Raw genomic sequence first — 25,190 nt, forward strand, 5'->3', positions numbered from 1 at the left:
TGACAAAGGGAGAATGAGCTATAAAAAAAAAATTAACCCCTCCACCTTTTGTATCCCAACTGGGGCCTCTGGCAAGAGAAATTCAAAGCACACACTGGACCCGGCTGTCAGGGAATTACTGTCCAATCAACTAACCTTCCCTCTGCTCCCAACCCCGCAGCTAAAATGCCCCAGCCGATCTCAGCAAGATGTATGGTCTTGCCATAAAGGGGCTGTGTCTCTCACCAGAGGACACGCCAACAAAACCAAAACCACATCTGAGAGAGTGTCCCCTGTTTTACTCTTTGCTAAAATATCCCAGCCCAAGGGACAGGGAGGATGGGACAGACAGAAGGCAGGAGTCATCATTTAAAAAGGAATTAAAAAAAAACAAAAACCAAGACCTATATGTTCTGTCCACATGAAACAGCGTTAGCAGTTACTTTGTTTAAACACTGCTGTTGCAAGCACTGCTTCCCAGAATCTTCCTGTGCCCTCCCCAAGAGGGTCTTGCTAGCCAAACGAAGCTACAGATTAGCCATCCGGATTATCTATATTTAAAAGAATAAAATAAAGTCTGAAGACTGGCCTGCCACATGCCTTTCTCCAGGGATTTATTTGTAGGGAGGGAAGTGAAAGGAAAATTCCCCCTCCCCCCCGAACATGTAATAATTTCCCCCAAATAATCTATTTCCCCTCTCCCCTTCACTCAATTTGTTTTTGAGGTGGGGGGGTAGGGGGTAGTCTTTTACATTCTCGTTTGCTGTATCAGGGCATGATAGGTTTATCAGCCTGCAACGTCAAGACTTCTGGGTGGTTTATTCCCCCCCAACCCCGTTCTGAGAATTCCACAAATGTAATTGCTAGCTTTCTCCCCCATTCACACCACAAAGGCAGGAGCCTTGCAGATGTATATTGTTTGCCCACAACCCAAGAAGAGCATGTGTACAGAAGTCCCATCTCAAATTAGTCCTGGAACATTACGGGGCTACACGGCCAGCTCAAGAGCAAAACTGAATGCCCTGCGGGAGAAAAGCGACAGCCCATTTATACCACTCATTATTTGTAACAATCTCCTAGGCTGGGTTTTGAAAAGGCTCCAGTGACGGTTTCCCTGATTTGTATGGGCAACGCGTCACATGGAAAGCGCTTTCCCCTCCCACTTCCAACAGCATCACAACCATACTGGAACAGATCCCTGGAAAAAGCAGATCTTCATTAGCCCTGCACTGGCAGCGGCCTTCCCACTCCCCAGGGGCAGCGGCCACACGTGAAAATCCTCTCTCACCATTCGAGGATGAAATCTCAAAGGGCCAGGCTCGGGGGGAGCGTGTACTGTCGTTTTCTCTATTACATGTGAGTTTAGCGCTTGTGTTACAGCACCGTTTTATTTATGGTACGACTTCTGTCAGCATAATGATTCTATATAAATTCCATATCCTGATTCCGTAACAATACTCTTTGCTATTATACTAATGGTCCCATCAGAATGGCACAGACGCCATTATCAGAGAATCTGTTTGTAAGAGAGAATCAATTGTAAGAGAGGCATTAAACCCAAATGAACTATTGAAAAATGATCAAAACAGGGGCTGGCTCTGATTCTTTGGCTACAGTTACAGAGCCGCAAACAGCCCATCTGTCAGGTCAGACAGTTAAAGACATTTAACAGATCAGAAACAGTAGGAAAGTCACCCTACAGACTCAGGCACTGATCCTGAAACCCTAACTTGTGTGACTTATTTGACTAAGGGCTATTCCTGTGTGTGAAGGCTGCAGAATCCGGTCCTTGGTTTTTAAATGCTGCCATTACCATAGTAATCTGAACACCAATCAGCACGCAAGGAAACTCATGCGCCCCTCATAAGCATGCCTGAAGTGCTTTGTAAAGAAAAAGTCAGTTCCGAATAGTATTCCTTAAACCCTTCTTGCCATGAGTGTTTGTACGTGTCCCAGCAAGTGAGCTTGTACCAAGCTAAGAAGTGAGTCACCATGCAAATGTCACAGGATGTATGGGCTCAGTGAAAGTAATGGCGTTGCATGGTTCTGTTTGATACATCTCCATACCTACATCAGCCAGGCTGCAGTTACTGCTGTAACATCTCCCCGGTGCCTCTTGATTCAGCTGGTTTCATATATTGAAACAGTTATTATTACTCCTACAAAATACTTCTGGAAGGGCAGCTACTCCTTCAAAGAGAGCTTTTGACAGATGTTTTCCTACAGTCAGCATTTGAACAAACACAATGTCTTACATTCTCCAGAGTCCCTAATTTTACCAGTTCATTTTTCATACCCACAAATGCAGAATGAAATAAATTCAAATGTAACAAGATTACACTCGCTTGCTGTCAAAGGACCTGGTGCAATCTCTGTGCTCAGTCCAACAGCAAAGCCCGGTGCAGAAATAAAACGTACCTGGCGTGTACAAAAATCTCTTCAGATACAGGGGCACAGGATAGCTCAGGGGAAGCAGGTAATGACTAGATGACCTCCTGAGGTCCCTTCCAACCCTGATATTCTATGATTCTATGATTAATGACAGAGCCTTTCATCTCTGGGTCACTGGTTAAAATCCATCCTAAGTGAGTAACGGCTACAACGTGATGGCTATACAAAGACCAACGTGAAATGCACGGATGGCTTCAATCTAGCTCCTAATGGGCAGGTGTCAAACCCACAAAACCCCCCCACTCTTGCGCTTGGCACCCTCTCTGGCAGTCTCAGCAGAAGTGCCGAGACCTGACTGGCTATGCAGCTCAAATTTTCTATTCTTATGCTACAGGGGAGTCCTTTGGATGGCAAGGTAGCATGGACAAGATGCACTGCTGGCCTGCACCCACTCTACAGACTGAGGCAAGACGCCAGAAGCACTGGACTAGAAATCAGAAGACCTGCGTTTTATACTTGACCCTGCCACCAATGTTCTGCAAGCTTCAGTGAGTCATTTTATCCATCTCTGCCCACCTTTCGTCTTGGCTGTTTTATAATACCTAGCTCTCAGACACTGCTTTCCAGGAGATCTCAAAGCACTTTACAAAGAAGGCCAGCATCAGCATACCCATTTAACAGATGGAGAGACTGAGGCACTGAAAGAGTAAGTGACTTGCTCAAGGTCACCCAGCAAACCAGTGGCAGAACCAGGAACATAACCCTATTCCCGAGTCCATATCTGTGGTTTATCCATAACAATACTCTTTGCTATTATACAGCACACTACCTTTGGGGCAGGGACACTTCTGATGCTCCGATCTCACCCTAAGATAGGTCTCAATTTCCCAGGCTGTTATTCTGGCACTTTTCTCCAGGACTAAATAGCCATCCCATAGGAAGAAAAGGTAACTATAGGCAGAATTCTGGGATGGCCTCTACCGAACAGACTGGGAAGAGAAGAGGATTGGAACTCTCCAGGACTGAGGTTAAGAAACAGGATAACATATCATGTGATAAGGAGGGATTTAAGTATATAATGCAACTATCGCCTTTCCAGGAAATGAGCAGGCAACTCCAAGTGTATTTAACCCATCCCCACTCTGAACCCTCCAAGTGTCTCTTCTGAGTTTTGGAACACCCAAATGAGGCACTTCTTTCCCCAAATACACCATTCCATCTTCTCTGGTTTGAGGGTAAATAGGCTTAACTACAAGGGTGACCAAATGTCCAGTTTTTGATCAGAACCCCAGTCGAAAGGGGACCCTGGAGGCTTCAGTCAACACCACCAACCGGGCTGTTAAAAGCCCAGTTGGCAGTGCTAAGGCAGGCTAGTCCCTACCTGTCCTGGCACCACGCTGCACCCCGAAAGCGGCCAGCCGGTCTGGCTCCTAGGCAGGGGGACCACAGGGCTCCACGCGCTGCGCCCCTCCCCACGCACCAGCTCCACACTCCCACTGGCTGGGAACTGACCAATGGGAGCTGGGGTGGGGCCTATGGGCGAGAGCGGTGCGTGGAGCCTCCTGGCCCCTCCACCTAGGACCCAGACCTGCTGGCTGCCTCCAGGCTACGCGCAGGACAGGCAGCCTGCCTTAGCCCTCCCGCTGCACCGCTGACTGGGCGCCAACCCCTCCCCCGCAAAACCTGGAGCACCCTCCTGCACCCAAACTCCTCATCCCTGGCCCCAGCCCAGAGCCCTCACTCCCCTGCACCCCAAACCCCTACCCCAGCCCAGAGCTCCCCCCCACAGCCTGAACCCCTCACCCCCTCCTGCACCCCAATCCCCTGCTTTAACCTGCAGACCCCTCCCACACTCCGGCCCCAACCCCAGCCTGGGGCCTCCTCCTGCACCCCAATCCCCTCATTTCCAGCCCCACCCCAGAGCCCACACCCCCAGCTGGAGCCCTCACCCCCTCCTGCACCCCAATTCCCTGCCCCAGCCCAGAGCCCCCTCCCACACCCTGAACCCCACCCTGGAGCCCTCACCCCAACCTCCTGCCCCAGTCCAGTGAAAGTGAGGGTGCGGGAGAGTGAGCCACCAAGGGAGGAGGAATGTCATGAGCAGGGACAGGGCCTCAGGGAAGGGGCGGGGAAAGGTGCTCGGTTTTGTGCAACTGGAAAGTTGGCAACCCTATTAACTACTACAACCATCATTGCCTTGCGTCTCTGCTGTGAAAGGAGGATGTCTAGTGGTTACACCAAGGGGCTGGGAATCAGGACTCCCTGATTCATTTCTACCTCTGTCTGGCAGTGTGAGCTCAAGCAAGTAACTTCACGGTTCTGTGCCCGAGTTTGCCTGTCTGTAAAATGGGGATAATGACACATTTCCTACCTGACAAAGATATGTTTGTTAATATCTGTGAAGTTCCTTGCCATTCCTGGATGGTCAATGTGAAAGAATTGTGAGTGGAACCGATTTTATTCCTGGGGGGGGGGAATAGACAGGAGAAAGGGACGAGACACCCTCAAAATGGTGATCCCCTGCGCTGTTTCTGATACATCACCATTCAATCCAGCAAGGATTCAACCAGAACCACTGCAGGGTAAACAGAACCCCATTTACCTCCCACAGAAACCTACGCACTAACATCCAACACGTGTGAGGTCTATTTTAAATGCACAAATACTAGGTATCCTATACTAAAATGAATCTAAAGAAAAAACAATCATGAAGACACATTTTAAACAAGAAAATCAGCAGTTAAGTAAAGATATCCCCCCCCGGGGAACAAACCAAACAGCATCAGTTATAAATATCCACCTTGTAAAATTCTGGAACTGACAAGCACCTTCACAGACTGCATAACTGATTGTCAGTGGGTGGACAAAAGCATGCCTGATGTACATCAAAACCAGTTAAAAAAGAAGGAAGATCACACAATGCAGGTGGTGGGCTATTTAGGGAAAGTCTCTTTTTTAGCATGCTACTATGATATTATTAGGGATTTTATTCTCTATCACATGTGGTGATCTCAGTGCAGCTGAATTTGTGATTTGCCTGCTTCTAGCTGGTATTTTCAGAAGAGGAATGGAAAGTAAGCACAGACGTTACTTGGCAAAGTACAGTCTAGAGAATTCTTTTTAAAAAAAAGTACCATAATGTTAATGTTTGAAAGTGCTTTTCATAAATAGTAACAATCTGCTTAATCTTTACATTTTCCTCTTTAGCTGCTGGAGAGTTCTCAGACAGCAAACAACATAAATTTAAATTTAATTTAAAGTGTTCCTCTAACGGCCCAGCTGCTGAGAATTCCAGTTGGAGTTTTGCTGTGAAAAGTTCCCTCTAACAGAAGGGTATTAATCCTTGCCGGAGTGGGAACTCCAGGGGGTTTTGAGGTGGGGGGAGGGCGAAGAGAGAGAAGATATAAATCAGAAAGGGATGGAAAATGGCCACTTCTCTCTGAAAGTTTCCAACAAAGCTGCTCCCATTCTACTTCACATTTCTAAAGTGAAGAGTTTTAGTCTATTCTACCTCTTGATCGAAAAAAAGGACTACATTTTTGCAATGGAAATAGGGGTGTAATAGATTTTGCATCCAAGCAGCTCGATAAGCAGCAAAAAAAAGTTACATTTTATTGCAGCAGGATACAGAAACTGTACAAAAATTACACCTTGTAAATATGCACATTAGCCCCGTACATAAAGGAGACAGTATCAATCAAGTTCCAGTGTTATGCATGTGTTAACTGTGTATCGTGCCTTCATCTAGCCCGCCCTTTGTCAGGAAAAAAAAAAAAAGAGGAAATCTCACGGAGGAGCTGGAGAGATTGGAAAAATAAGTAATAAAAAGGATGATTTGGAAAATGTCAATCTTTAAACAGAAGAAGCCAGTCCTTGGTACACTTTTATAAAGGGAAGAGAGGAGTTTTGCATGAATTGGGGAAGCTTGACACAGGTAGTCATTTATTTGTCCCTTGTTTTGCAAATAAACGCACCAATAAACGATTTGGCAGATTTAAAAGCGGTGGGGGTAGGGGTGGGGGAGAATCAATGTGCCTTTAATGATTTCAAAATAATGCTAACCTACACCATTAATCTTTATTGCACAGAATTCCCCCCTTTCAATTAAACAACATCATCGATCCCCCAAAGCCCTAAGACAAAAAGGGAGGAAAAAAAGTGAAACCTGGATGTTATAATTTGGATGCCACTGAAATCTACAAACAGCAGCAAGCCAGTTCCCAGTCTGACCCCACACAAAACAAATCCACCTTTCCCCTAAAGTCTGGGAGCAGCTGGCTCAAGGAGGATTCTTTAACTTTATTTTTAAACCTTATATTTTGATACCAGATGCAACATGCCAGACACAGACCGAGGGGTATTTACAGACATGGGGGGAGGGGGAACGAGGGGATCTTTGCTGAAACAAAATCAACACACAGCAAATAAATGGGGGTGAAAAAAAACCCTTCGTTTCCAGTTTAAAAGAGAGAGAGACATGCAGACAGGCAGGATCAACCACAAAATTAAAGAAGGCAAGAGACGGATTAACAAGCAGCCCAGGGGAAGCTCTCTGAACTGTAACTGGCTCTGGATGTTCCCAAGCTGGAGAAGGGAATTATTCCCTTAAAAAGGAAACTCTGGATTGATGGTTTAAACTCAGCCACCAGAAAATAAAGTAACAAGTAAAATCTGCTCTGGGTCTAATCTAGCACAGAGCCAGGGGAGCAGCCCTAGGGGTCCTGGTGGACTGGGGTGGGGAGCAACTCTTGGGAACATCTGGGGGGGGACAGAGGGGAAAGGGGGTCTCTATTTATCCTGCACCAGGAAAGCAATGTGGGCTAGCTCCTAAAGGGGCAGTTACTGAGCTGAGCACCAGAAGAAGTTAAAAGGAGAGGGGGAATGAGGCGACAGCAAAGAATGTGGAGAGGGGAAAGGGGTCAAGGGACGGGGAAGGAAAGGAAGCGGTGCGGAGAGGATAATGGGGGGAGAGAACTTGGAGCGGGGGGGGGAGGAATGGGGGAGCAGAGGATGGGAAGCGGGTGATGGCAGAAGAGGAGGACACAGAGCAGGGGCGAAGGGATGAAACGGGGGGAGCAGAGGATGGAGAACAGCCCCATGCAGGTCCCACAGCCCCAGGGTGCCAGGAGCCACCCCACACACACTTCAGACCCAGTCGGGCTGCAGGACTCACCGTATGGGCTGGAGCCTTCCCATTGGAGCCCCCGAGAGGGGCCCCCGGCTGCAGCACTGGTGGCCAAGAGGCAGCGGCTAGGGATCCATGAGGCGCCTGGTCCCCGTTAATCCAACCTGGGTTGGGAGGGGGTTAGGGGGTGACACCTCCTGCAGGGTCTGGAGCAAGACACGAGATGGGACCGGGAGGGGGAAGGGGGGCAAAGGCTGGGAGGAGCCAGGGGAGGGGCAGGGAGCATACAGAGTGAGACCGAGGTGTGGGTGGGGTGGGGGGGAGGAGGGGAAGCAGGACAAAGTCTGTAGGGGAAAATCCATCGGGGACAGGGGAGGAGGGGAGCACAGATCCATAGGTGGGGGAGTTCCATAGGGGACGGGGTGTTGGAAGGGAAAGGGGGGGAGCAGATCCGGGGGGGGGGGGGGAAGAGATCCATAGGGGAGGGCATAGGTGCTGGAACTGGGGCTGCTGCAACACTCCCTGCATATACAGGATTTACAGTTTGGTTCAATGGCTCTCAGCACCCCCACTGTACACACTGTTCCAGCCCCCCTGGGGGAGGGAGAGCTGATCCATGGAGTGGGGAGATCTATAGGGGAACATGTGTGGGATGGGGGGAGGGAAAAATTCATAGTGGAAGGTCTTCGGGAAGAAGAAGAGGAGCTCCATGGGGGAAATGGGTGTGGGAGGGGGAAGGGAGACCCCTTGGGGAAGATGGGATGGAGGGGGACTTGAGCTGGCATGGCCCTGTAAGGGATGATGGTGTGAGGGATAGGGATGAAGTTGGGGGAAGCCCCACAGACGATGCGCTGCCTTGGTGGGAGGGGGGCAGGAAGCTCCTCCCGCCCACCCCCAGGGCGTAGCAGCCAGTAACGCCTTCAGCTCCCCGGGGTAAATCTCCCTTCCATCCATGAGTTTGGAGCTGCAGAGAAGGTTGGGATTTTGTTTTTGAGGGAGGGGGTGACTTATACCTGGGCCCCAGCCTGGTCCAGCTGCAACGTAGCAAATAGAGACAGCTCACACATTTCCCATTCCAAACTGGCTGCTAGCCTCATGCCCCAACAGGCAAGAACCAGGGCAAGGAGAGCAAGACACACACTGTGTTATTGTTTCTAGGGGTTTATTATTATTAATTATTATTAAAAAAAGTCTTCCAGCTCCCTTTTTTATATTTGTTGCTTCCCCATCTTGGCTACTGTCAGCTGGAGAATCTCCGAGCCACGGGCAAACAGCTGAGCCTCACATGCCCCCCTTGCAGGGCAGTTAATTATTCACCTCTTATACTGAAGGGAAACTGAGGTACAAAGACGGAATAACCTTCCAAGGGCGCACAGCACAGTTAACAGAGCAGCTAGTACTAGAATTCAGATCTCCCTTCGTTCAGGCCTGGTCCCCGCTAGAGAAAGAAGTGTATATTTCAATACAGGTTAGCCAACACTGTTGCAATCCTAGCAGAGACCAAACAAACCAACAGGGCTGCAGGCAGTCACTGGTGCTTTACCGCAGTCTATGAGCGTCACACAGATTTGCTCCGAGCTCGGTTAGACGCCATCACGGTTAAGCTGCCGGTATCTTCTCTGCACTGGCGATGGCAACAATGAGAAACCTTGGTACAAAAGCCTACTTCAGACACAGCCCACGACAACCATGGCCTAGGACGGGTGGAAGGGGAACGGCTGCAGGATAATCGCCGCTACACATTTCGACAAGATGAAACATAAATAAACTAAACATCAATTTTTTGCTACTGTGGAGGCAAACTTTATCGGACTATAAAAAGCCTGGGGATTTTTTTAAAACCCTTTTGTTATTTATGAAGCACCATAGGTGTGCACGGCTCTTCACAGGCATAAAAAAAGCGATGATAATCCCTGGCCTGAGGACTTTATAGTCTAAATAAGACATAACACAGTACGGGATGACAAAAAAGATTACAGAAGGGGATCTGGGACAAAAGAGGGCTTCTGCAGAGAAAGACCATGATATACTTATTGTTACCTACGTGTGTTCAAGTTAATCTGAAATCCCATAGAGATGCGATGCTTTGCTTCAGGGTGGAAGCAAATCATTGTGTATTCGCTGTTTTAATGACTAGAAAATCAAAAAAGGAATCCTACAAAAAGTGGACATGTGGACAAGTGGCTAAGGAGGAGCACAAAAGAGTAGCACAAGCACGCAGGGACAAAATCAGAAAGGCCTAGACACAAAATGAGTTACCCCTTGCAAGGGACATAAAAGGCAGCAGGAAGGAGGTTATTTAAATAGGAGCAAGAGAAAGATGAAGGAAAGGGCAGGTTCTCTACTTAGCAAGGAAAGAAAGCTAATGACGGATGACATCAAGAAGGCAGAGGTGCTTCATGCCTATTTTGCTTCAGTGTTTACTAAGAAGGTTGATGGTGATCAGATACTCGACAAAATTAATATTGATAACATGGGGGAGGGGACGCAACCCAAAACCCGGAAAGAACAGATTAAAGAATATTGATATGAGCTGGACATATTCAAGTCAGCAGGGCCTGATGAAATTCATCCGATGGTACTTAAGGAACTAGCTGAAGCAATCTCGGAACCATTAGTAATTATCATCCAGGGCACATGAGGTCCCAGAGGACTGGAAAAGGGCACAAAAATAGCACCGGATTTTAAAAACAAGGAACAAAGAGGACCTGGGGAATTCTAGACCAGCCTGCCTGCCCTCGAGATCTGGAAAGATACTAGGAAAGTTATTAAACAACCAATTTGTAAACCCCTAGAGGATAACAGGGTTATAAGGAATAGCCAACATGTATTTGTCAAGAATAACCAAACTAACTCAATTTCCTTTGTTGACAGGGTTCCTGGCCTAGTGGATGGTGTGAAGCAGTAGATGTGATATCTCTTTATTTCAGTAAGGTTTTGACACAGTACCACATGCCATTCTCACAAGAAAACTAGGGAAATGTGGTCTAGATAAAATTACTATCAGATGGGCTAACTACTGGGTAAAAGATTGTTCTCAAAGAATAGTTCTCAGTGGTTCACTATCAAACTGGCGGAGATGTTTCTCGTGGGATCCTGCAGGGGCTGGTCCTGGGTCCAGTACTATTCAATTTCTTCATTCATGACTTGGATAACAGAGAGTATGCTTATAAAATCTGTGGAGGACACCAAGCTAAGAGGGGTGACAAGCACTTTGGAGGACAGGATTAGAATTAAAACAACCTTGACAAATCAGGGAATTGGTCTGAAATCAACAAGATGAAATTCAATAAAGACAAGTGCAAAGTACCACATTTAGGAAGGAAAAAATCAAACGCACAACTACAAAATTAGGAATAACTGGCTAGGTGATAGTACCGCAGGAACGGATCTAGGGTTACAACAGATCACAAATTGCATATGAGCCAACACTGTGATGCAGTTGCGAAAAAGGCTAATATTCTGGGGTGTATTAACAGGAGTGTCTTATGCATGACACAGGAGGTAATTGTCCTGCTCTACTCAGTACTGGTGAGGTCTCAGCTGGAGTAGTGTGTCCAATTCTGGTTGCCACTCGAAGAAAGATGTGGATAAATTGGAGAGAGAGAGTCCAGAAGAGAGCAACAAAAATGATAAAAAGGTTTGGAAAACGCGACCTGTGAGGAAAGTTAAAAAACAGGCATGTTTAGTCTTTAGAAAAGAAGACAGAAGGGGTCCTGGTAACAGTCTTCAAATACATTAAGGACTGTTATTAAGAGGACAGCGGTCAATTGTTCTGTGGCACTGCGAGTAGGTTTCCCAGGCCTGAAAAAGAACTCTGTGTAAGCTCAAAAGCGTCTCTCTCACACCCAACAGAAATTGGTCCAATAAAAAAATATTACCTTCCCCACCTTTCTCTCTCAAATTGTTCTCCATGTCCACTGAAGGTAGGACAAATAGTAATTGGCTTAATCTGTAGCAAATGATCAACATTCAGACTTTAAAGGTAGTTAAATACTGTAACAGGCTCCCAAGGGAGGCTGTTGAATCCCCATCACTGGTGGTTTTCAAGACCAGTTGACAAACCTCTGTCAGGACTGATCAAGATTTACTTGGCCCTGCCTCAGTGCAGGGGGCTGGACTTGATGACCACTTGAGGTCCCTTCCAGCCCTCAAAAAGGAACATCCTGGCTCCCCCTCCATCCCAGTCCTTGATTTTAGTATTTCTTGATGGATCCAAGTTTAAAAATCTTGGTCATTTGGAAATTCTGCAAGCCGAAGACTGAAGTAGTCCCAGGCTTGGAGGTTCTCTTGGCAAGCCTGCGTTTATATATACAAGGCAGTCATATGTGGAAAGGCTGCATGTGCCTTAGCGTTGAGTATTTAGGGAAAGGGAGGAGCAGGGCATAAGGGAGGTCACATTCATTTTTAGGAGAAGAAGAAGAAGAGGAAAAATAAAGAAAAAAAGAAGAAGAGTCACCCAAGTAGATTCCCTTGATGTGTGTGCCCCAGCGGATGTGGAGGAGGGAATGTAGGAGCGGGAGCAGGGAGGAGAAGATGCTTAAGAGATGCGAAGGGGGATCCAGATTGAAAACAGATGGAATTTTCCATGCCAACCTGACATCCGATACAGAGAGAGGAGGGACAGAACTTCCCGTTCGGAGAACCTTGGCAGCCAATCCACCGTCGGGGGGGGGGAGGGGGGGAATTGTTTGGTTTAAAATCCCCACTCTCTCTCACTGCCTGGGGTTGATGGGAAGCAGGGTTTCTGGCAGCAGACGGGCCTGCAGTTTGGTGGCGTTGTTTTTAAAACTTTGAAATGTTTCATTTGATCATTAAGTATCCAACAGCCAATGGATCTGCTCCATGCTGCTGGCCCAAAGCCCAGCCAGCCAGTTAATACCTGACTTAGGGGCAGCTCCATGGGCATTCAGGACCCACAAAAGGTCCTTACACACATGCACAGAGAAGTGAGGGAAGGCTGTGTTTTTTTCTAACCACACGCACCCCACCCCCAAAAGAATACTGAGTAAATGCAAATGGGTGATTTTGCAGGAAGGGGTGACAATGGAGTTGCATCCAGGGGCTTGCCAGAGGGGTGATACCAAACTTGGGGAATAAGCAAAAAAAGGGGTGGCAGGATTTTGGAGAAGGAAGAATAAGGCAAGAGACAGTGGGGTGGGTTAATGAGGCCTAGCTGTTTTTTCTAGCCCTGACTGCTACTGTTTTGCACTAAAAAGTGCAAGGAGCACAATTAAGAGTGGCGCACGAGCGCCTACCAAGCCCAAAGAGGGTTTTGCCAATGCACACTAGTTGTGGTAATCAAGGTACAAGCACGATAGCTGGAGTGACAAACAGAGAGAGCTGGTGGCTCAAGAGGGAACCTGGGGGCCAGTGTGCGTATGCCAGGACAAAGAGGACAAGTGTTCAACCATGAAGGAGTGAGGGTGAAACAGCTGAAGCCTGAGCACGTGAACACTCATAGACAGAGCATGTATACACAATCCTTGTACACACCTAGTGATTGGCAATTATCCTCTCCCCCAACCCAGTTGACACCACCAGGGACAAGTGAAAACTCCCTCTCCCGTTTTTCAGCCCATGGCTGAGGGGAGGGCATCTGCCTCCCTCATGGGTTTTGCAGTTCCTTTGAAAACCAGAAACAAAAAATTAATAGCGCAGGCCTGACCGCATACTTTCCAGGGGCTCTGGGAGACCAGCTCCCTTCAAGCCCTGTAACACACACTCTTTTCATTCAGGGATTTAAATACCCAATTGTGTCTGTTTTCAGCACATTCATTTTTAGCATTTTAATGATACGGTCCCCAGCTCTTGCCCTTCTTGGATTGGCCGCAGCCTTTTTCACTCTTCACCGAATGAGATTGGGAGGAAAGAGGGGTTAGCAAGAGGTCAAATATTTATTCTAAACCAAGTGTTTTTCCAGCGGCGGGGGGGGGGGGGGGGGGGTGGGGGGTGTGTGTCCTGCAAGAGACAAAGACAAAGCGGTCAGTCAATTTCTCTGCCTGCAAGCGCTACACCTTCCACTCAAGGGCTTCCAGAGGCTGGAGCTGAGATTTGCAGTGCATCTCACCGAACTAGTTTACACAGGGTAAAAGATTGCTTCCAGAACAGGGCATCAGCAAGAGAAGCCACAATCACCACACAAACCTGCTTCCTTCTCCTCCAAACCTCCTCCCACAGAAAGATAAATACGTCTACCTGCCTCAGACACCCACCATGGAGCTGAAGTGTATAGCTTAAAAGCTATATCTGAATGTGATGAGTGTTTGAGCCCCTCCCTTCCATCCCCCTGCCCCTAGAGCCTGTCAGGGCAACACTGGTTTTTCCACTGGAAAGCTCAACAAAGACATTTCAGGCATGTTAGAGCACAACTCAAAGACTCTACCAGGAACTACAAGGAACCTCATAAGACAAAGGACAGAGCAGGGAAAAAATGTCCTCTCTCCTGCCACCAAAGAGATCCGTAACCCTTCCCCACTCTTGGGGAAATCCCACGCCCCTGCTTTCCCCTCCGAACAGGTCACAAGCTCAGCCAGTGTAAATCCATGTCGCTCCACTGACTTCAGCGGCTAGTGTAAATGGGCATAGCTTTAATGGAGCTACACAGATTCCCACCCGCTGATGATCTGGCTCAACGTGTCCTTTTAATACTGAAAAACAAGACACCCAGCTCTAGCACTTAAAACATCTTCTAAGGGCCCTGATCCTGCAAACTGCCTCAGACGGACAGATCCGTACCCTTGTGCGGAGCATTGCTGGAGCCTTTGGGTGGGCAGAGGGGGTCAAACTGTGCAGAGCACCTTGCAGCAGGATTAGGGCATACACTTTTTTTTTTTTTAAAGGGACAGTGCATCCTTCAACAGCCCCCCTCGCCCATGTCCTCACACTGCCAGAGAGCATCACCAAATCCTGTACCACTTCCAATTCGTTTGAAACACATGCCCCCACCCAGGCCTCACCCAGCACCCATACAGCCCTGCCCCCCCATTAGGCACACACCACTCGGCCCTGGCTCCTAGCTCAAACACGTGCCATCTGCTCTGTCGGCTCAGCCTCTCCCTCCAACCCAAGTGAACATCACCCCCAAGCCCCATTTCTAAAGGCATGGGGGGAGGAGGGGGAGAGAGACGCTGATGGCATTTCCGTCCTTCTCCCCAACACAGACCCCATCATAACCAGCCCCCGTTCCCTCAGCCTTCACCACAGCGCTTCCGACATCAGCTGCTCCATGGATTTTTTCCACCAAGTCATATCGAAATGATATTTATTAAATTTGCTCGCTAAGTCCCTCAATCTGCTCCATAATACAGTGAATCTGTGAGGTGGTTTCACTGATCCTGCCTCAATGAGACCAGATTAACATAGATGATCCCGGCTTTGCAGCTCCCTCATTCCGGGGGGGAGGGCAGGGGGTCAAAGGTTATTCAAGAAAGGCAAAAAACACTGGCAGCGATGCTCTGGCATGAAGGCAAGGTCTTCAGCTTCTTTCCTTTCATGTGCTCAGCTCACTGCCCAGGGGGAAAAGCACCTGGGTTCTTAAGATGGCTTCCAAGGGCGGTTTCAGGTGGCAAGGTCGGTGCACTCGGAGTGGACCTGCTGCTAGCCAAAAACCCTGGAAGATTCTTCAGATTTATTTCAGCTTCTATTGCTCTTATCTTACCTTTCAAGTGCATCAACATTTTAAAAACAGTACCTTTATAAAAACAACCCAAGAAGTCCATTAAATCTAAAATTAGCTCCATAAAAGTTCATCAGATCCATTACCTCAGGATTCAGTTAAATTATGAAAATCATCAAGATAAGGAGGCACAGGGTCTATTAGTTTCCGGAAGAGGATGCTCTACAAACTCCCATCCCCCGCTTACAACAGTTAATTACTTTAAGTTTCACTGGATTTAACTGATTTATTAAGTTTTTATTATTAAAAAAATACTCCCTAAAACCTCCAGGGAAGTATGCAAAGCAAGGCTGGAAAACTGCACTCCTATTGCATAACCATCTACATCCATCTACTTTCCACTGGTTGCATTTTGTCCATGCAAAGGTCCTGATCCTGCAATTGGATCCACATGGACCCAGCCAACTGCAATGGGGAGCTCAAAGTCAGGAGCAAGGATCCCTCTGCACGGATCCAATTAAAGGATCAGGGCCTTAGTATGTGAGCTACTACTTCACAAAACGTAGAGTCAACCTGTGAAACTCACTGCAAGGGGATGTTGTGAAGGCCAGAAGTATAACGGAGTTCAAAAAAGAACTAGATAAGTTCCTGGAGGATAGGTCCATCATTGGCTATTGGCCAAAATGGTCAGGGAAGCAACCCCATGCTCTGAGTATTCCTAAACCTCTGACTGCCAGTAGCTGGGACTACATGAGAGGGGATGAATCAGTCGATAAATTCATTCCCTTTGAAGCACTTGGCACTGGGCACGGTCGGAAGACAAGACACTGGGCTCGATGGACCCAGCGTGGCATTCTTATGAATTCTTCCAGGCAAGGCCCATCTTTGTTCTCGCACACCTATCGGTGTGCAATAAATAGAGCACCAGCCCTACCGCGCCCCCCCCCCCCAAAAAAAAAACACATGTACTCACCACTGCAGCAGTGACATGCCCTGGGAGCCCATGAATTTAACTGCATGCTCGTCTAGAGGTTCAGGACCCACAGGCCTCCCTGACCTGCTCCCAGCTCTCTTTCCACTTTTCCCACCTGAACTCTTCTTAACTACAGGAGTTTATCGGGAGTAGCGGAGGCTCTCTCCTGCCCCTGAAACCTCCAAGTCTGAAAGGAGCTGCTCGCTAGCCAGCCTGGTCTAGCCAAGTGTTCCTGTGCTGGCAGATGCGGTTACAGAACATTAGGGCCAGCACTGGTTTCCCCAAAGGCTCCAGCCTTATGTTGGGCTCCTCTGTGCCTTCCCCATGTCACTCTTCCCACCTTTAAATGAGCTGAAACTTTCAAAGATACCTTAGAGCCGCAATAACCCAGGCCTGTGGACTGTCAGAGCAAGCTGCGAGGACCCGCTTTGTTTTGAGAGGACTTTTGGGAAGTGCTGAGCGTTTGGGTGGGCTCAGATAACCTTTTGCTATTTAAACCGCAGCTCACGGTAGTGCAGCAGCACGCAGGCGTCCCCATTAGCCAGACGATGGTTCCTCCTTGCATGGAATGTCATTTTAAAGGACAGAGAATCAATAGCTGGGGCAAGGTGTAATTTTTGCATTCAAATCAAATGAGGTAAAAAGCGCCAAAAAAAGTCATTAATAACACTAACTCGTCAGCTGCATTAGTCTAGCAGCCCACACTTCTGAGATCGTCCGCTTAGAGATCCTTGGTCACATACCAGTAGATTCAAAGGTCCTACCTAGATTTAGGATCCTATTATGCTAGGCGTTGTACATACACATTGTAAGCTCTTTGGCCAGCAACTGTCTCTTACCATCTATGCAGACAAGAAAAAGAAAGGCACTGAAAGGGAAAGGGACTTGCCCAGGGTCACCCATCAAGTCAGTGGCAGAGCAAGGAATAGAACCTGGTTCTCCCGAGTCTGTAGCCAATCGCCAATCCGCTAGGCCACACTGTAAGCTCAATCTAGTTTTCCCTCACCCTTCCCTTAAGTTTTGAGGACGGAGGGAACCCCAGGGCCAGCTTTCACCATTAGAAGTAAGCTCTGGGTTTTCCTGGCTCTCCCACGAAATGTAGATGTGCCTCGTCCCCAGCTTTCCGCATCGTCTTAGCATCGGCGCCCCTGCCTCCAGCCAACGCTAACCTGCTGGACACTTGTCCGGACCCCACAGCTCCAAACGGGGTCGTTTCTTCCCCTCCATGGCTCTGACAGGATTAAGCCAAAAACCTGGCCCCACTTTTGCATCTGCTTTTTAAAAATCAGCAATTATTCTGGAAAAATCGTATCAGAGAAAAAAATGGCTAAAATGTTCCATTACAGCATATCCAAATACTTCAATTAAAAAAAATGATGCTAATTTAAAAAACAAATGTTTAAGCAATCACGCATGTTTATTTAATTTGTCCTTTTTATGCCAGAAAAAGCCTAGTGCTGCTTGGAGTGACTGCCACACGGCATTACCACGTGTATACATGGCTACTTCCCTGGTCCATTACAAAATGGAAGCAGTGAGTGAGGGGAAAGCAGTGAGGAGACAGTGTGGAAGGGGAGGAAACAGTCACCGAGGGTCTAGGCTGTCCCCTAATAGAAACTGACAGGGGTGGGGTTAAGATGAAACAGGTCACCAATCCCCGCAGCCCCTGAGGAGAAACGGGACTGCTGGCCTGGGTATTAGAGGCAGCTCTCCTGGGTTCCATCTGTCATTCACAACCTGCTGTGGTGCAAATGAATTCCCTTCTCTCTGCCTCAATTTCTCTCTATAAAGGGTGAAGGCTTAGCCAGCTATAGCCAGTAAATATCCCTGCGTCCGAGGACAGAAAAAGCGGTGCGCTATTTGCCCATAGGCTCAGCTTCGGCACTGAAGTGCTTGCATATATTTGTGGAGTCTGATCCACATTTTTTACCACACGGTTTTCCACTGTCCCTCTGCAAGTTACACAAACCTGTAGACCCTAGTTTAAGAAGCAGTAACACACACACAAAATCCATTTAAAATGCTTTGAACACCAATTAACTCTCGGCTCAATATTTATGGTAGCCTCTCTGGGAACTGATCGTCCACTGATTAATGGATGGGAAGGATTGTCTCGCGTAGGGCCGGCAATACGGCGCTGCCCAGCGTTCGCAGCGAGGAAAGCAAAGCAAAGCTCGTGACGAACTTGTGGGATAGGTCACATCTACCGTCAATTGAAGACTTGCTTAATCCACCACGTGGCCATTTGCCCTCACGTCGCCTGCTGTGGGTAAGTTTAATAGAGTGAGGGATTTACAGTAGAAGAGGCAGAGCTTCATGGTCCGCAGAGAAAGGGACAAATAATTATCTTGTCTTGGACCCCACTCAATGTCAGCAGGGTTTGATTTCCTGCGAAGGCAACGGAGCCTGCTGAACCAGTTTCGTACCAGACACAATTTGTGCTGTGGCAGAATTTTGGTGGCGTCTGAGAGACCATCCACTACGTTGATGTGGGCAGCCACAAACCGTGACACACATTCTCGAGGGCTGCAAAATGACTCAGCTTCCTGGAGGTCTTTGTGCCTTTGAACATCACTGATAAGAACGCCGTGGCTTGGCTTGACCGGATTGCATAGCCCAAATAATAAAACAGGGCCTACGGCCACCTCTGCTATCTTCCGCAGAAAGGTTATTTTGTAAGAACGTACAGTGATATTCCTCTGCGAATCACAGCAGAGAAGCCTAGGTCTCCTACAGCAACAGTGAACTTGAAGGGATCACCTTTGCTTTTTCTAGTGGTAGAAGAAGAGCCTCATTGCCAGTACCCTGTGCTACATCAAGACCCTCTTCTCTTCCACTCACCAGAAGAAGTGCTCTACAACGGGTTTTATCTAAAGAGAGACTCTGCCTACCTATCTCTCTTCTAATATAAAAACGGCCTGTAAAGATTTATTTTCTGCATCGTACCTTTAAAATACCAGAAATATCAGCTCCAGTTGTCCATGGTTTTGCTGGAGTGATTCTGGGGGAAAGGGGGAGGAAATGCACTCAGAGCTCTCAGCCTTAAGGCAAATGGGGCAAGAATGATGAATCTGCAAAGACAGATTAAGTGTTCATTAGCCCATAGCTCCCCCTGCCCACTCCCAAAGTTTACAGGTTTGGGCTACACCCAAAGTTGCACCAGTTTAACTAAAAGGTGGGATATTGCATTGATGTCGTTAGGCTGGTTATTTAACTAGAAACAAGCTAAAACCAACATAAGCCAAGTTTATAGCTCTGCCAGGGTCTATGCACAAAGTGACACCCGTTTAAGTGGTACAATATCACTCTTTTAGTTAAACAGTGCAACTTTGTATTTAGACAAGCCCACCGGGCCTCTTGCAAGTTCAGAATTTCACTAGTTCTCCAATCGCCAGAGAGTCTGCGGCGGCATAAGAGACTCAAACACCTAATGTAAATTAGCATTAAAGCAGTTTGTGCAGTGAAAATTAAAGCATCCATTCGTGAGACCAAACAGCAGAGGGCTGGGTAGTGAGAAGAGCTATTTTTTCCAGCTGAGATTTGAAGCAAGAGAGAGAGAGACTTAGGAAGGTTGTTCCAAACAGCAGGAGCTGCAAAAAAGGTGGCACTCACATAACTGGCTAGACCGCATGGAAGAAGAGATATGAGCGGAAACTGTGAAAGAGACATTCTGCAAGGTGGGATAGAGAACGATTTCAGAGAGAGCTGACAGGGAACAGGTAGCCAGTAAAGGTGCTGGAGGATGGGATGATGTGGTCCCACTTCTTGTGCCAGCCAGATGGTGGGCACTGGTTGTTCTGAAGTCCTGAAAAACCAGGAAGTCAACTCAACTCTGGAAGTCACAGCAGGATTTCTTGGTTAACGTTCACATGACACTTCAGGTCTATGAACCGCAATACAAGTATTGGAGTGCAACCTTGAACGTGAAAGTGCAACTTACAAATGCAGAATTTTTATTTTATTTATTTATTTTAAACATAACTGCACTTAAAAACAAAACCCGGAACACTTTAGAGCCTAGAAGTCAAACCATGAAGGCGCATACAAATGTTTAGCATCTCTGGCACGTAAATACCTTGCAGTGCCGGCTACAATAGGGCCATAAGAACGCCTGTTCTCACTTTCAGGTGACACTGTAAGTAAGAAGTGGGCAGTATTATCTCCCATAAATGTAAACAAACTTGCTTGTCTTGGCGATTTGCTGAACAAGAAGTAGGACTGAGTGGACTTGTATGAGGTGAACTGAAAAATACTATTTCTTTTGTCTACCTTTTTTACACTTCAAATAAAATAAAGTGAGCACAGTGCATTTAGTAATCTGTTTCAGAGGGATAGCTGTGTTAGTCTGAATCAGCAAAAACAACGAGGAGTTCTTGGGGCACCTTAGACACTTTACATGGGCGACCTTGATTGTACTGGCCTTGTCAGAACGACAAAAGTAATCTTCCTTCTTTCATATTCACCCCTTCTTGTCAACTGTTGAGAACAGGCCACTTCCACCTTAACTGAATTATGCCCAAATAAATGGGTTAGTCTCGGAGGTGCCACAAGGACTCCTCGTTGTTTTAGTTTTTTGTGCTGTAACTGAAATCAATATATTTGAAACATGTAGAAAAAACTTCCAATATTATGTATAAGAAATGTAAATTGGTATTCTATTGTTAATGGTGCAATTAAAACTGCGATGAACCACAGCTGCTTTTTTTAAATGTAGTTAATTTGTTTTGCATTAATCACAAGCATTAACTGCGATTGATTGACAGTGCTAGTCCATCATTTTCAAGATTTTTGAGACGCCTTAAGGGGCCCAATTTTCAGGGCATGGTTACTCGGCATTTTTCTTTAAAAGGGCCTTAGTCAGTGTCTTAAGTTGGACATTCAAATATGATCTGGACTTTTTTGTTGTGGTTTGTTTTTTTTTTTTTTGGAAGTCCTGCTCCCTCCTCTTCCCCTCCCCCCACCCAAAGTGGCTTGTCCCCTATGGGGCTGAAAGGCTTGTACACAGATTTTGGAGCTCACAAAAACAGATCCCCTTTCTTGGAAGGATTCTTAAAAGACAGCATGCAACTGAGCCAGGCTCAATTTTGCCCATCATTATCTTTGGCTTTAACAAATAGCTTCTGGGGATGGCAGGCGATGTATTAATTTTTCCCCTGTGTAATGAGCAGGATGATTGAAGAAATCGCTGGCTTGTTGATGCGTTTTGCCTCCCCGGCCCAAAACAACGAGCTACTTCTTTGTAAACTGCAGGATGCGTTAAGGCCTCAAAATCTGAACTACGGAGTCAGAGGGACTGGGGAGTTCCCGGGGACAGGTCTTGGCCACATTCAAAACATCCATGTGAAGTCAGTCTCCAAGACGCAGGCATCCAGGCACCCGCATCTACCTCCCACCTCAAGGGGAGTTTGGGTCCAAGTCTCCCCACCCGACATAGGAAGGGATGAGACTGGGATTTTTCAAAGGAGTGCAAGGTGTCAAGGACTCGCCCCAAAATGCTGCCAAACCAGCTTTGTTCTACATTCATGGAAGTGACACCACCGATGGCTTTCTACCCTCCCACCCCTGCGAGAGCAGGGCTTCCCAGGGACAGCAGCTGGGGTTAGAGCGTTTATGCCGGTTTCCCCTTGGGGACGATACTCCCTACGCGGCTTACTGCAGGTTTCCAGATGATGCTAGGGCAGGAGGGAACACGAAGGGCAGGTTGTGTGCCAGTCTCCGTAGTCGGCAAAGGGTGCGGCTTTGGAGACACCATAACGTACAGGGAAAGGGAATGGCTCTGAGCAGCACCTTACAGAACAGTGTCGGGGGCTGGGCAAGTAGGGGGGAAGTTAAGGTTTTAACGGATTTCTCCAAATCCCTTCAAAACCTCTTTATTGAGAGAGAGAGAAATTCCCCCTGTCCCAGTGAAATCATCTCTAATCCTTCCCTCTGCTGTCCACAGCACCGTCACCTTTCACTTGCTGGGACAAGTGAAATAATTAGAGGAGATTAAAGAGACTGCGACTTTTCAGCTTGGAAAAGAGACGGCTAAGGGGGGCATATGATAGAGGGCTATAAAATCATGACTGGTGTGGAGAAAGTAAACAAGGAAGTGTTATTTACTCCTTCTCATAACACAAGGACTAGGGGTCACCAAATGAAATTAATAGGCAGCAGGTTTAAAACAAACAAAAGGGAGTATTTCTTCACACAATGCGCAGCCAACCTGTGGAACTCCTTGCTAGAGAATGTTGTGAAGGCCAAGACTGTAACAGGGTTCGAAAAGGAACTAGATAAGTTCATGGAGGATAGGTCCATCGATGGCTATTAGCCAGGATGGGCAGGAATGGTGTCCCTAGCTTCCGTTTGCCAGAAGCTGGGAATGAGCGACAGGGGATGGATGACTCGATGATTCCCTGTTCTGTTCATTGCCTCTGGGGCACCTGGCATTGGCCACTGTGGGAAGACAGGACACTGGGCTAGATGTCTGACCCGGGATGTCTGTTCTTATAGAAGAGAAGCCAAAGCGGCAGGGGTAGGACAGAGCTTCTGCAGCAGAGGAGCTGCCGTTCCCCCTCCCCTCAGAAGCCAGAGGGCTTCTCCAGCAATTGCAGCAGGAGGGGAGGTGCTAGAGCTTGGGACGCCAGAGAAGGGGCTGGCCTCACCCAGGGACATGGCTCTCCTGGGTGCACACGCCCAGGAGGAAAGTAGGCTGAAGAGGAAGGAGGTGCTAGGCTGGACCCATGCTGCTGCTAGCGCTCACCGTCATTGACCCAGACTCTTCCTGAGAGACTCGTTCAGCACGCAGGAACGGGAGCTGCCTGTTGCATTTTGTTTCCATCAGTGGGTGGGACTCTTCTCTCCTCCTCCCAGCCCCCCGCAGCTGCTAGCCTCTCTAAAGGTAATGGAGCAGGACGATTAGCATTTTGCCTCCTGCAGAGTTTCCATGAGCAGTTCCCCCTGTGGTAAGAAATGTAGCATCTGGAGGCCCGGTGGCATATCTGATGCAACGGCTGATCCTCCAGGAGGCAGGCTATTGAAAAACAGGATTAATTAGTCCTCAGGAGGGGCAATCCTTTGAGTCCCAAATTAGGATCCCGCACACGGTGGCTTTAGAGCTCTATCACAGAGAGCTGTCCTGGAAGAGGAAGCATGTGGTCCTGGCTGCAGTGTGCACAGAATGACATATCTAACCCTTGTCCTGCTTGCTAGGGACAGCAGTAGCTCAGAGAATGCAGGAACCCAGCAGAAATTAACAATCAGGACAAGACATGCCCATTCCCAGATTCCCCACTGAGCCTTCCCCAGCAAGCAGGAGACCCTACAGCTACTGCTGTGCAGATTTAAGTTTATGTTTAGATGTATTCTATTTTCCAGCCTTTCCGGTTGCAGACAGAGTGCCTTTCATATGTGCAGCGAATGCAGAGCGGTGCAGTCTTCCAGAATCTGTAGTCAGCGCATTCCAGCACCTCAGCAGCTGCTTAAAGATTTGCTGCGCAGCCACGGAGCGATGCTAACAAGACTCAGTGCAGCTTCCCAGCTGCTCAGAACCTTGTGGGGAGCAGTGAATCAGTCAAGGATCACATCAGCCTCACTGCTTGGGAAAGCTCTGGGCGACAGCTGAGGTAGCCCCAGGCATTGTTCACCAGGGAGCAGACCTCCAAGCACAGAGACAGGGGAGAAAGGAGATAGGGAGGCCGTTCCCACCCCTTGCAAGGGTCTGGAGATGCTGGAGGGAGGGAGAAGAGCCCATCAGCAGCTAGAGGGGGTGGAGCTGCAGATTTGCCAGACCCCTGCAAGTCAGAGTAATACAGATGATGGAAACGGGGACAGCCCTTTCCTAGATAGCCAAGCACTGCCCCCTTCCCCTTCTCGGGAGCAGACATTGCCCTTGCTGGAGCCCCTCCCCGCCCTGGCTTTGGTATCTACTGTGGCTGGTACTGAGGTCGCAGTCCCTTGACCGGGAGGCGTCTGGTAAATGTCAAGCTCTGTCTTGCAGCACACTGAAAAATGTACACACACGCACACAAGCCTCTCCAAAGCCCTTTACACAGGTGGAGAGGTTATGGGGGGGGGAGGGGGAAAACAGTAATATCCTGCACCCCCTACCCTCTTCAAGCGTTCCCTGAAATAAGTTCCTTGCATAGTCTCCGCCTTCAGCCATGCTCAGAGAGCCAGGCTGCGTTTCAGAGGCCCCAGTGTGCAGCGATCCCCGAGTGATGTAAGCCAGAAACGCCTGTGACAGGTTAGGATCGTCTTCAAGAACTCCCTCCCGCACCCTCCCGCATTCCCACAGGCCTGTCCCTTCTCCGAAGCCGAACTTCTCACCAGGACATTGCCCCAATCCCTGCATTAGGTGGAGCAGTGAAGTTCCGCTTAGCCAAGCAGCTCACCAGGAAAACCTCAACAAACTGGGGCAGCAGCAGCCTCCTGCAAGAATTCGGCCGGGAAGCAGCTTTGGGAAACTCGTCTCTCGCGCTTTTAAAGCGTCCGCTTGTGTGTGTTTGCATATTTTTTTTTTTAAATAAAAGAAACTGCTGCAGTTTCTCCTGGTGGCACAAGTCTCTCTACGCAAATCCTGCGACAGGGTCACACCAAGCGAGCGCCAAAACGGCGCTCTCCAAGAGGAAGTGATCTCCCCCTCCTCCCGCACTCTCCACTGCCCCTCAGGGGTTTGATATCTTGTAAGTGAATCTCTCTCTCACACACACACACACACACACACTAAATAACGTGGCATGTAACGTGCTGTAACAGAAAGTGCTTGGGCGACTGCCCTCGCCCTCTCCCTGAAATAGTCGCACTCCAAGAGCGGCGTGTCGGAGCTCAAAGCACAGTCTTGTGCCGACTCCACCAACTGTGGCACCTGTGGATTTCCCCCTTCCCCCACTCCAACTCTTCCAGCTGTAAAGCAAGCTCTCTCCTCCATGCAAACACAACACGCTCAGGCCCGGGGCGATGCATTCTCAGTGCGGCTCCTGCCAACCAATGCAACTGGAAACCTGCTGTTTCCCTGTTAACTACATCTGAGCTTATGCTATGTTTAAATACTACGCAGCATACAATATGCATCCCAAAGCATGAGCTGACCAGGACAAAGAAAGACTTTTACTCTGGCTTTGTAA

The 25,190-nt window shown here is 48.1% G+C and overlaps 1 protein-coding gene across 8 annotated transcripts in view; it reads right to left on the reverse strand.

The window, feature by feature from the left end:
• The window catches only part of PTPRS (protein tyrosine phosphatase receptor type S), a 247,487-nt gene that overhangs the window by 188,483 nt on the left and 33,814 nt on the right, over positions 1-25,190 (reverse strand). The window contains exon 1 of one of the 8 annotated variants that reach the window (XM_073323715.1): positions 7,544-7,739. The exons of the other annotated variants lie outside the window; for them this stretch is intronic. The gene's annotated coding sequence lies outside the window, so the exon portion shown is untranslated. Of the gene's footprint in view, positions 1-7,543; positions 7,740-25,190 lie in introns of those variants that run through there. 8 annotated transcript variants of the gene reach the window in all.

Source organism: Lepidochelys kempii, chromosome 25 (genome assembly GCF_965140265.1).
Source record: "Lepidochelys kempii isolate rLepKem1 chromosome 25, rLepKem1.hap2, whole genome shotgun sequence".
Taxonomy (NCBI): domain Eukaryota; kingdom Metazoa; phylum Chordata; order Testudines; family Cheloniidae; genus Lepidochelys; species Lepidochelys kempii.